Source organism: Phyllostomus discolor, chromosome X (assembly GCF_004126475.2).
Source record: "Phyllostomus discolor isolate MPI-MPIP mPhyDis1 chromosome X, mPhyDis1.pri.v3, whole genome shotgun sequence".
In the NCBI taxonomy this organism is placed as follows: Eukaryota; Metazoa; Chordata; class Mammalia; order Chiroptera; family Phyllostomidae; genus Phyllostomus; species Phyllostomus discolor.
The window spans coordinates 101,982,524-101,993,429 of NC_050198.1; the positions used below are offsets into that span (position 1 = coordinate 101,982,524).

At 34.3% G+C, this 10,906-nt stretch overlaps 2 pseudogenes; both read right to left on the reverse strand.

Moving 5' to 3' along the window:
* Positions 1–4,665: 4,665 nt before the first annotated feature.
* Positions 4,666–10,265, reverse strand: LOC114504902 (annotated as a pseudogene).
* Positions 7,083–7,161, reverse strand: LOC114505767 (annotated as a pseudogene).
* Positions 10,266–10,906: the final 641 nt, after the last annotated feature.

Genomic DNA, 10,906 nt, shown 5'->3' on the forward strand with positions numbered 1-10,906 from the left:
AGATGTAGAATAAAACAAAGCAGACATAACCAAATGTAATGTGTGGATCTTATTTGGATGGTGATGAGAAAAAAATAAATGGTTATAAAAAGACATCTGTAACATAATCTGGAAAATAATTAATACAGCCTGAGTATTAGTTGGTATTAAGGAATTACTAATAATTTTGTTAGGTATGATAATTGCATGGTAGTTAAATGAAAAAATAAGTCCTATAAATTACTTATTGTATTTAGGAGGGAGCACACATGATGTCTGAAAGTCACTGTAAAATATGCCAGCAAAAAGTAAGGGAAGGAATGCATGCAAAAAGATCGTAATAATGTACACTGAACCCCCAAGGTAAACTCCCAACGCTAAACAAAACAATAAAGCTACAGAAGAACCTGAATAAAACACAGGTGAAATATTTTTTAATAACTGAAGAATAGAAAAGGCTTTTTAAACTACAGTTCAAGATTCAGAAGCCAAAAAAGGAAAGATCAATAACATGAAGTACTTTTTCATTTTATTTTTTATTGTTTTCCAGGTACAGCTGTGTCTATTTTCCCCCCACCACTCTCCCCCACCCTACACTTTTTAAAAAAGACACTTCTGCATGACAAAAAAATCATATATTTTTGAAACAATAAAAAGCTGGAAAAATATTTGCTACTTACATCACAGATGAGAGCAAATATTCCCAGTTTACTAAGAGGACCTAGAAACTGATATGAAAAAGACAAGCAATCTAATGGAAAAAATGAGAAAAAGACATAAATGGACAGTTCAGAGGAAAATGAGTACAAATTACCTACACATGTAAAAAATGTTCCATCTCACTCATAGTAAGAGAATTATGCATTAAATGACAACTAAAGATAATTTTTGCCAATAAGCTTTGGGAAATAAGAATTCTAAATATCTATGCAAAATATAACCAGAGACATTGAAATAAAGAACAAACTGACAGCAACCACAGGGAAGGTGGTGGGGGATAGTGAAGGAAAGAAGGGGAAGGGTCATCAAGGAACGTGTATAAAGGACCCATGGACAAAGCCAAAAGGGGGTGGGATCGACGGTGGGAGGCAGGGGAAAAATGGAGACAACTGTACTTGAAGAACAATAAAAAGTAAGAAAAATAGAAAAAGTATCTATGGGGTGTAATTTCATAATATTTATCAAAAATATAAAGGAATTTATCTTTTCAGTCAGCAATCCTAATGAGAATTTATATCTGCAAATATATTTTCATATGTATACAAAGCTATTTATTGGTTTACTGTTTGTAATAAAATATTGATACTAATCCAAATGTCCATCACTAGAGAAGTTGTTAAATAAGTTGTGTTAAATCATACAATGCAGCACTACACATCTGTTTTAAAAAACCATGAGGAAACTCTCTGTATATACTGATGTGGGGAGATTTCTAGGATATACAGTTAAGTGAAAGAGAGTAAGAAAATGAAAAATATCTATAGTATAATACCTTTTGAATAAAGGATGGAAGTGATAATGGCCCATATTTTCATTTTCTTGTATTTATGTAGAAAAACACCAGAAGTATCCACAAGAATCAATAAAAGCACTTAGTCGCCTGGTGCAGGGGAAAGAGGTGCAGATGGGAAAGAGATAGGAATGGGATTTCCCAATATAAACCTTGATTTTTTGCTTCATTTTTTGAATCACTTAAGTATATTCTGTATCCAACACAATACAAATAACATTTGAAGAGAAGAAAGTTAGCTCCTCAACAAACCTTGCACATTTCATCCAAGCAGACTTAATGTTTTGCTTTACTGTGCTCCCACACTATTTTAAAAGCAGTTTTCTGCAACACTCTTTAGTTACTTCCATAGTTTTTGTTTCTTGTCAGTCATTCCTACAAAGCTATGAAGTTCTTAAGTGTAGGAGTCCTGTGTTAATGCACTTCTGTCTCTTTCATTACATACCTGGTGCCTAGCATGTGGTAGCTGTCCATTAAATATAACCTTTTCAGGTCCAGCTTGTTGTTGTTCCTCATTTTCTAACACCTGAGTTTGACTGTATCTTTTATTTCTGAAATTCTAAAGGACTATTTCCTCAACGTGCATTATAACTACTTGCATCAGACCTTAAAAAGTATGTATGTAAGTGGTTATTTAGAAGTCCCATTTCTACCCACATTCACACATACACAGACCCTGTAGTTAAAGTGCCTTGTGTGAGCCACAGTAGTCAAGTCGGCATCCCAGGGGCTCTGTGCCAAGGATCATTTCAGTTATCTACATTCTGTATATATTTAATTCTCATAATAACTTCATAGGGTAGATACTCCCCTCCCCACTTTAGAGTTATAGAAACTGAGGCTAGGAAAGGTTAAATAACTTTCAGAAGGTCACAAAGTCAGTAAGTGAGAGTTATGGGCAGAATTGTGTTCCTTCAAAATTTAAATGTTGAAGTCTTTTTTTCCACATTTTTTATTGTTGTTCAAGTACAGTTGTCTCCATTTCCCCCCACCACTCCCCACCATCCCAGCCTTCCCCACTTCCCCCTCTTGACCGTATCCTAGTTTGGCTTTGTCCTTGTGTCCTTTATACATGTTCCTGAAAACCCTTCCCCTTTTTCCCCTCCCTATGTTCTCTCACCCCCTCTCTGGTTCCTGTCAGTTTGGTCTTTATTTCCATGTCTCTGGTTATATTTTGCCTGCTTGTTTGTTTTGTTGATTAGGTTCCACTTATAGGTGAGAGCAAATGGTATTTTCTTTCATCGCCTGGCTCATTTCAATCTTTTCCTGTAGCATCTTATTTTTGCTCCCTTTATTGCATTTATCACTATCTCATATTAGAATTATTTACTTATGTTTCTTTGTTTTTATCAAATGATGAACCCTTAGTGATTTATTAGGTATTCAACTAAGATAATGAACTGAGAGACCTTGAAAAATTAAAAATAATTTTTCTGTAAATTTCTAAGTTAAATGATGCCAGTACTATCACAATACTTAATGATATCTAAGATGATCACTCCCTAGTAAAACAATAGAACCTCACTAGTGGAAAATAAAAATCACATCTTTAAAAAAATCTTTGTTCATTACACTGATGCATTTATCCATGAAGACCTCCCACATCCTACACCTCTTCATTAAGAGTATGCAGAAATCTACTAAGCTGATTTTAAAATCTACCTTTGGTTTAGCTTCCATAATTTGAAGAATTGATTTTGAAAGACATTAATAATATTTAGACAGACCACTATAGACCAGTAGGATAGAACAACATTAATAAATAAGAATTGAAGTTCCAAGACTAATAGAAATATTGTCCTAGAAGGTACCTAAATTCTTTCAATGCATGAAAGTTCCTAGCTGAAATATATTTATTAACATTCATTCATTCAGCAAATATTTTTGAGCAACTGCTATACTGCACATTATGAAGTATTAAGATATGAATGAGGGGAGGGAATTGGATGTGGAAGATGGGGGAAGGTAGGGCAAGGGAGACTAATGGGGGGACATGAGGACAACTGTAACTGAACAGCAATTAATTTAAAAAATTTTAAAGGTATAAATGAAATATAGTCTTTGTCCTCAAGGAGGCAGTATTGCATAGTGGTTAGTAACATATGGAATTAAACATAATTTTGAACTATTGCTTGTCTACATGACCTTGTGCAAGTTATTAAACATTGCACCTTATTTTTATCTTCTGTCAAATAGGATAGCTATTTTACAGGCTTGTTAGGAAGATTTAGGTTAAATAATGTGCATACAGACTGTACACAGTGCTTGGCACATAATAAACAGTCCAAAAGTGTTTCTTTTCAGACTTATTGTCTAAGAATAGAAGTATTCTTTTATGGAGTCTACCTTTTCATAAGAGTAACGTTCATATGCTTTACTATAGAGTGTAATCCCATTCCAAATATTTACATGGTATTCACACATGGTACCCTTATCCTAATTCTCAGGCTCTAAGAGGCATGGAAGAACAAATTTTTAGAGTGGTGAGGATATTAGTGAATGAAATTGATGAATGATTATTAGTGCTCTTAAAAAGAAGAATATACATGGTTCTCCAAAACCGATGGTGGGAGAATACATGTCATTTATTTGAATGATAGATTGGAATTTTAACAAAGATTGTAAATGTATTAAAAATATTTTGAAAAGGAAATGGTGATTGCTAAAAGTCAGTATGGGTTCACTAACAATATATTATGCTAGACTAGTAGGCCACTGTTACCTAAAGTGGTGTCCCTCAGAACATTGAATGCTGCCAAAATTGTATTTATTTTCTATGAACAGATAAATCTAGGAAACATGAGATAAGCAAAGTTAAACATGTCTTCACATGTATCCGTTGCATAACTTTTCAGAGTTTTAAAACAGTAAAATGTATTACATGTTTCCAATAGGATAATGTAGTATTCAGTCTTTCCCAAATGTTAGCACAACAACATGGTGGGGCAAAAGTAGGTTTACAGTTGTTCATATGGAAAATAATGCAATAATTAATAAATCATAATACAAGAATAAACTCTGCATATTGTGTACTCACAAATGTAAACCTGTATTGTAGAGGTGAGGTGTGTGTGCTCGCTAGTATGAGCACATTACTTATCAACATTACTCCAAACTAATGTTTTATAAAATATGGTTTTGGAAATATGGTTCTAGTTTAAGTTTCTGTTTTGTTTGTTTGAAGAATTTTTGTTACACTTTTATGTACAGAAAACTCAACAGTGTACACTCAGCCCAGCTTGGGGGCCAGTTCTTTAGCCTTGGACTTTTCCAGTTTGGCAATGTGAGCCACCAACTTGCGATCTAAGATGTTGCCTCCCCAGTGACAGTGGATCTCATCATATCTGTCGTTGTAATTGGTCCAGATAGCTTCCACCGGCTTAGCGAGAGCTCCTTTGCCTTCCAAGTTAACCTATTTAAAGGCAACAATGGTATAGGTCTTCCTGTCGAGTAGACACCCAGTCTGGCCTTCCCCTTGATGATGCAGTAAGGAGCCCCCATCTTTGGCACACAGTGGGCAGGAAGACGACCAGCTCAATGGGATACACATCCTGTGCAATCACTACCAGCGGGGCCTTCTTGCTCTCCACCAAGCTGGGGGCAGTGTTAACCCCTGCTGGAGGGACAGATGGCCCCTTGGTGGAGATATCCCCTTTGCCCGCAGCTTTTTTATCAGCCCGGGGCCAATCTCTGCTGCTTCTCAGGCTTTGTCTCTGGTCCATCCTTGTGCACAGCTTGAGCAGCTTCATAGCTGTTTGGTGGTCCAAGCCCTGGGTGAACTGGTTAATGGCAGGAGGTACTTTCAGACGCTTATAGAGAATAGCCCTTTGCCTCTGCAGCTGAATGTAGCAGGGCCATTTGATAAAGCAGGTGAGGTCCAGTGTGAAAATATGGGGGCCTTTTCTCAAACAGGAGATTTACCATCTTCTTAGTCTCCTGCTTCTTCAATACCTTCTTTACTTTTAGCCCTTTGGGTGGCAGGAGGAAAGTTAGTTTAAGTTTCCTTATAGAGTTAATAGAAAGGAGAATGAGCAGATATTATATTTTAATTTTTATAAGAAATTTGAAAAAATCATATTATTAATCTTTGGTGGAAAAATGTCCTTTGGATCAGTCATCTTTAAACATTTTCCTTATGTAATCCTTAAAAGAATTTTGAAAACATATATACAATCTCCATATTTTTTCTTCCTTTTAAAAATATTTATTGTTGCTCAATTACAATTGGCCTCATATTTTTAAGTTGATTCCAAACATTTTTCATCATGACTTTTAAATTATTTTTTAAAATTTTAGATCTCAGAAGTACAGAATTGGCTTCATCATAAACATTTCCTATGATCTACTTTTTTCATTGGTCTTACACATGGACTACTTTGAGTGATTTATTCAATAAATCATTTTGTATAATGTAATAAGCATGCACAAACCCAATACCCCAAAAGAAACTTAGGCCTTGAGAGTAACTTGACATCCATATATTTTGCTCCCATTATTCCATTCCCCCAGGTCACCTATCATGAATTTGGTGTTCATTGTTCTCTGACTTTCTGTTTTATTTACCTTTATTATGTTTGAGTACATTCATAAACATATAAAAATATGCTGAGCATCATTAATTATTGTTAAAATACAAAATAAAACCACAATGAGATATCACCTCACATCTGTCAGAATGGCTGTCACCAATAAATCAACAAGTGCTGGTGAAGATGCAAAGAAAAGAGAACCCTCATGCACTGTTGGTGGGAATGCAGACTGGTGCCGTCACTGTGGAAAACAGTATGCAGTTTTCTTTAAAAATTAAAAATGGAACTGCCTTATGATGCAGCAATTCTGCTTCAGGGAATATATCTGAAGAAACCTGAAATACTAATTCAAAAGAATATGTGTACCCCTGTGTTCATTGTAGTACTATTACGATAGCCAAGATTTGGAAGCAGCACAAATACCCATCAATAAACGAGTGGATAAAAAATCTCTGGTACATTTATACAATGGAATTCTACACAGCACTAAAAAGGAAGGAAGCCTTATAGTTTGTGACAGCATGGATGGATCTGGAGAGTATTATGCTAAGTGAAATAAGTCAGACAGTGAGGGACAAGTACCATATGATTTCACTTATATGTGCAATCTAGTGAACAAAATAAACTGAGGAACAAAATAGAAACAGACTCATAGATACAGGAAACAGACTGATAGCTGTTAGAGGGGAAAGAGGTTAGAGGGCTCAGTGAAAAAAGAGAAAGGATTAAGCAAAAAATAAATAAATAAATAAAAACTCGGCCACAGACAACAGTATGGTGATTGCCAGAGGAAAGGGGGTGAGGGGAGGTAGAAGGTAAACAGGACATAAATACTGATGGAAGAAGACTTGGCTTTGATGGTGAACACACAATACAATATACAGATAATGTATGATAGAATTGTACACTTAAAACCTTTATAATTTTATTAGCTAATGTCACCTGAATAATTTCAAGAAAAATTAAAATAAATAAAAATTTTTAAAAAGGTCTGAGGAAAAAATAGATTTTACATATTTGATATTTTATACTATTTTATATAATATATTTAAAAACACACAGTTCCTAGGTCTATTGCTAATATGTTGGAACACCATTCTATTTATAATGAACTATAGAAATGATCCCTGAAAGTACAGTCTTCCATTCTATTTATATATTGATCTTGCAACCAGCTTTCTTGTCAAATAAATTCATTTATTATTTAAAATAGTTGGTCTGTAGATTTTTGGATTTTTATATACACAATATTATTTATAAATACTGATATTAAAATTTCCCTTCAAATCATAATATCTTTATTTTATTTTTCTTGTCTTACTGTATGGGTGAGAATATCTAACACAAGCTTAAGCAGAAGAGGTAACAGTGAACCTGTATTTTTCATTCCTTCTCTGAGAGGAAAAAAATCCAAATATTTCACCTGTAAGTATGGTATTTCCTGTAGGATTTGGTACTTGTTTTTAAATGAAATTCAAAAAGCTCCCTTTGATGCCCATTTTTCTATTTTTAATCATGAAGGGATGCTAAATTTATCAAATTACTCTCTCCATGTGTTTAGATAACCTTAATGGTTTTTTCCTTTATTCAAATAATGAGGCTGGGTGGAGGGAGTGAAGGGCGGGGGGAATTGGGACAACTGTAATAACATAAATGATAAAATATTTTGTTAAAGTTTTCTTAAAAATAAACTTGACTCTGTGAAATTCATTAGAAAAGCACATCTTAGAAGAGAACCTCATCTCACAATTATTTTAATTTCTGTATTACTGTAATATTCCCTTATATGGGCATTAGATAGAAAAGTTTGGTCTATATCCTTACTCTATGAAATATAGAATCTACATAAAATCTGTACATTTCAAAACAAAAGAAAATCTAGTTTCTTTGCTAAAGCAGCAATTATGTGTTTCAAAATAAACATAGTAAATTCCCTACTTAACCTTAAGAAGTATGTTAGTTAAGTTATATTATCCTTTATTAAAGATAGTGGGTATTTTCCTTACCCCCTTTTTTCACTCAAAACACAAAGAGTCAAAAAATTTACATTGATTGCTTTTCAAATATTGAGTCAATACTGAATTTGTAGGCTAACCCAACTTGGTCATAAAGTATTATCCCTTTTATGTAATACTAAATTTGGTTTACTATTATTTTGTTCAGCAACTTTGCTTCTATTTTTTAATAGTGGGATTGGAGCACTGATTTCTTTTCTTGTAATGTACTCATTAGGTTTTGAAATGAATATGAAGCTGTCCTTGAAGTGATCAGGAAGAAGCCCTTTTTTGTCTATTGTCTGAAGAAATTTGGATAAAATTGGTATTCTTTATTCCTTAAAATTTTGGTAGAATTTACCAATGAAACCATTTGGGTCTGTAGTTTACTTTGTGGTAAGGTTTTAATTATATATAAGTTGTTCTTAGTGGTTATAGAACTATTGTACTTAGCCCATTCTGTGTACATTCTAGAAAGTTATATTATTCTAGGAATTTCACTATTTTATCTCATTTACTGGTATAAATTAATAATATTTTCAAAAATATTGTATATGTTTTGGTATTTTCTTTTCATTCCTGAGATAGGATACTGCAGTTTCTTTCTCTGTCTCTCTCTCAAAGTCAATCTCTCTAAGGGTTTATGAACTTTGTTTTTTAAAAAATTTACTTTATTAAGATTTTATTTATTTATTTTTAGAGTGAGGGGAAGGGAGGAGAGGGAAACATCAGTGTGTAGCTGCCTCTCATGTGCCCCTCTACTGGAGACATGGCCCGCAACCCAGGCATGTGCCCTGAATAGGAATTGAACTGGCAACCCTTTAGTTTGCAGGCTGGTGTTCAATCCATTGAGCCACACCAGCCAGGGCAATTTGACATTAATTTAAAAGAAATAATTACACAATTGAATTTTATGCAGCAGAAAGAAAGAAGGAGTTCTTACCCTTTGCAACAGCATGGATGGAGCTGGAAAGCATTATGTTAAGCAAAATAAGCCAGGCAGTGAAAGACAAATACCATATGATCTCACATTTAACAGGAACCTAAACAACAAAACAAAGAAACAAGCAAAATATAGTCAAAGACACTGAACAGAGGACACTTAGACACTTAGAGGACAGAATGACAGTGACCAGAGGGGAGAGAAGAGGGAATTTCAGGGGAGACTGGGAAGGGTTTACAAGAACAAACTTAAAGGACACATGGACAAAAACTAGGGGGAGGGTGGTAATGGGAGGGAAGTGGGGAGGGGTGGGTGGGTGGGCTGGAATGGGAGTAAAAGGCAGAAAACTGTACTTGAACAATGATTAATAAAAAAAGAAAAGAAATATTTCTGTTGGTTTTAGACTTCGATGAAAGTTGGATTCTTTCAGCACACTGGAGGTATCTTTCCATTGTCTGCAGTATCCCTTTATTGTTTGATGAGCAGTCAGCAATAGGTCATATTGCTTCACCTTCTATAGTAATACATCTGTTATTTTTTTTGGCTGCATTTATGATTTTTCTCTTTCATTGATTTTTAGTAGCATCATTTTTCTTTTTAAGCAGGGTGCTATTTTCTTAAACATCTTATAAATTTCCAAGTACAAGTATTTTACCTCCCTGGTTAAATTTATTCTTAGGTATTTTTGAAATTGAATTTATTGGGGTGACAAAAATTAATATGATTATTAAATTTCAACTGTATGATTTTATAATATATTATCTGTATATTGCACTGTGTGCCAGCAACCTAAAGTCAAATCAAGTTCCATCATCATATACTTGACCTCCTTTATCCTCCACTACCCTCCCCCCCCTCCCCCTCTGGTAACCACCATACCATTGTGTGTGTCTATGACCTTGTTTGTTTGTTTTTCTTGTTTGCTTATTTGTTACTTTCAGTTTTATATCCCACATATGAATGAAATCATATGATTCTTAAGTTTTTCTGACTTATTTTGCTGAGCATAATATTTTCAAGACCCATCCATATTGTCACAAATGGCAATCTTTCAACCTTTCTTATGGATGAATAGTACTCTACTGTATACATGTACCACATCTTCTTTATCCAATCATCTACTGAGGGACAGTTTGGTTGTTTCAATATCTTGACCCCCATGAATAATGTTGCAATGAACATAGTGGTGCACATATGTTTGCAAGTAACTGTTTTTCAATTTTGGGCGGTAGATACCTCAAAGATGGGTTGCTGTGGTATACAGTAACTCTGTTCTCAATTTTTTGAGGAACCACCATACTGTTTTCCATAGTGGCCGTACCAGTTTTCATTCCTACTGGCAGTGAATGAGGATTCCTTTTACTCCATAACCTCTCCAACACTTATTATTTGTCTTGTTGAGAAGAGCCATTTTAGCAGGTGTGTGGAGGTATCTCATTGTAGTTTTGATCTGCATTTTCCTAATAGCTAGTGAGGTTGAGCATCCTTTCATATATGTGTTGGCCATTTGGAGGTCTTTGTGGAAGAGGTGTCTTTTCAGGTTGTCTGCCCATTTTTTAATTGGACTGTTTGTTTGGGGTTGAGTTGTGTGAGTTCTTTATGTATTTTGGATATATCTTCTTTAATTGGATTGGCTGCCTTTTTGTTTTGTTGGCAGTTTCTGTTGTTATGCAGAGGCTTTTTTTGTTTGATATAGTCCCATTCATTTATTTTTGCCTCTACTTCCTTTGTCTTTGGGGTCAGATTCATAAAATCTTCTCTATGACCCAAGTCCATAAGTTTAGTACCTATGTTTTGTTCTATGTAATTTATTGTTTCAGGTCTTGTATTTAGGTCTTTGACATATTTTGAGTTTATTTTTGTATATGGGGATAGACAATAATCTAGTTTCATTTTTTTCTATGCGACCTTCCAATTTTCCCAGAACCATTTACTGAAGAAACATTCTTTT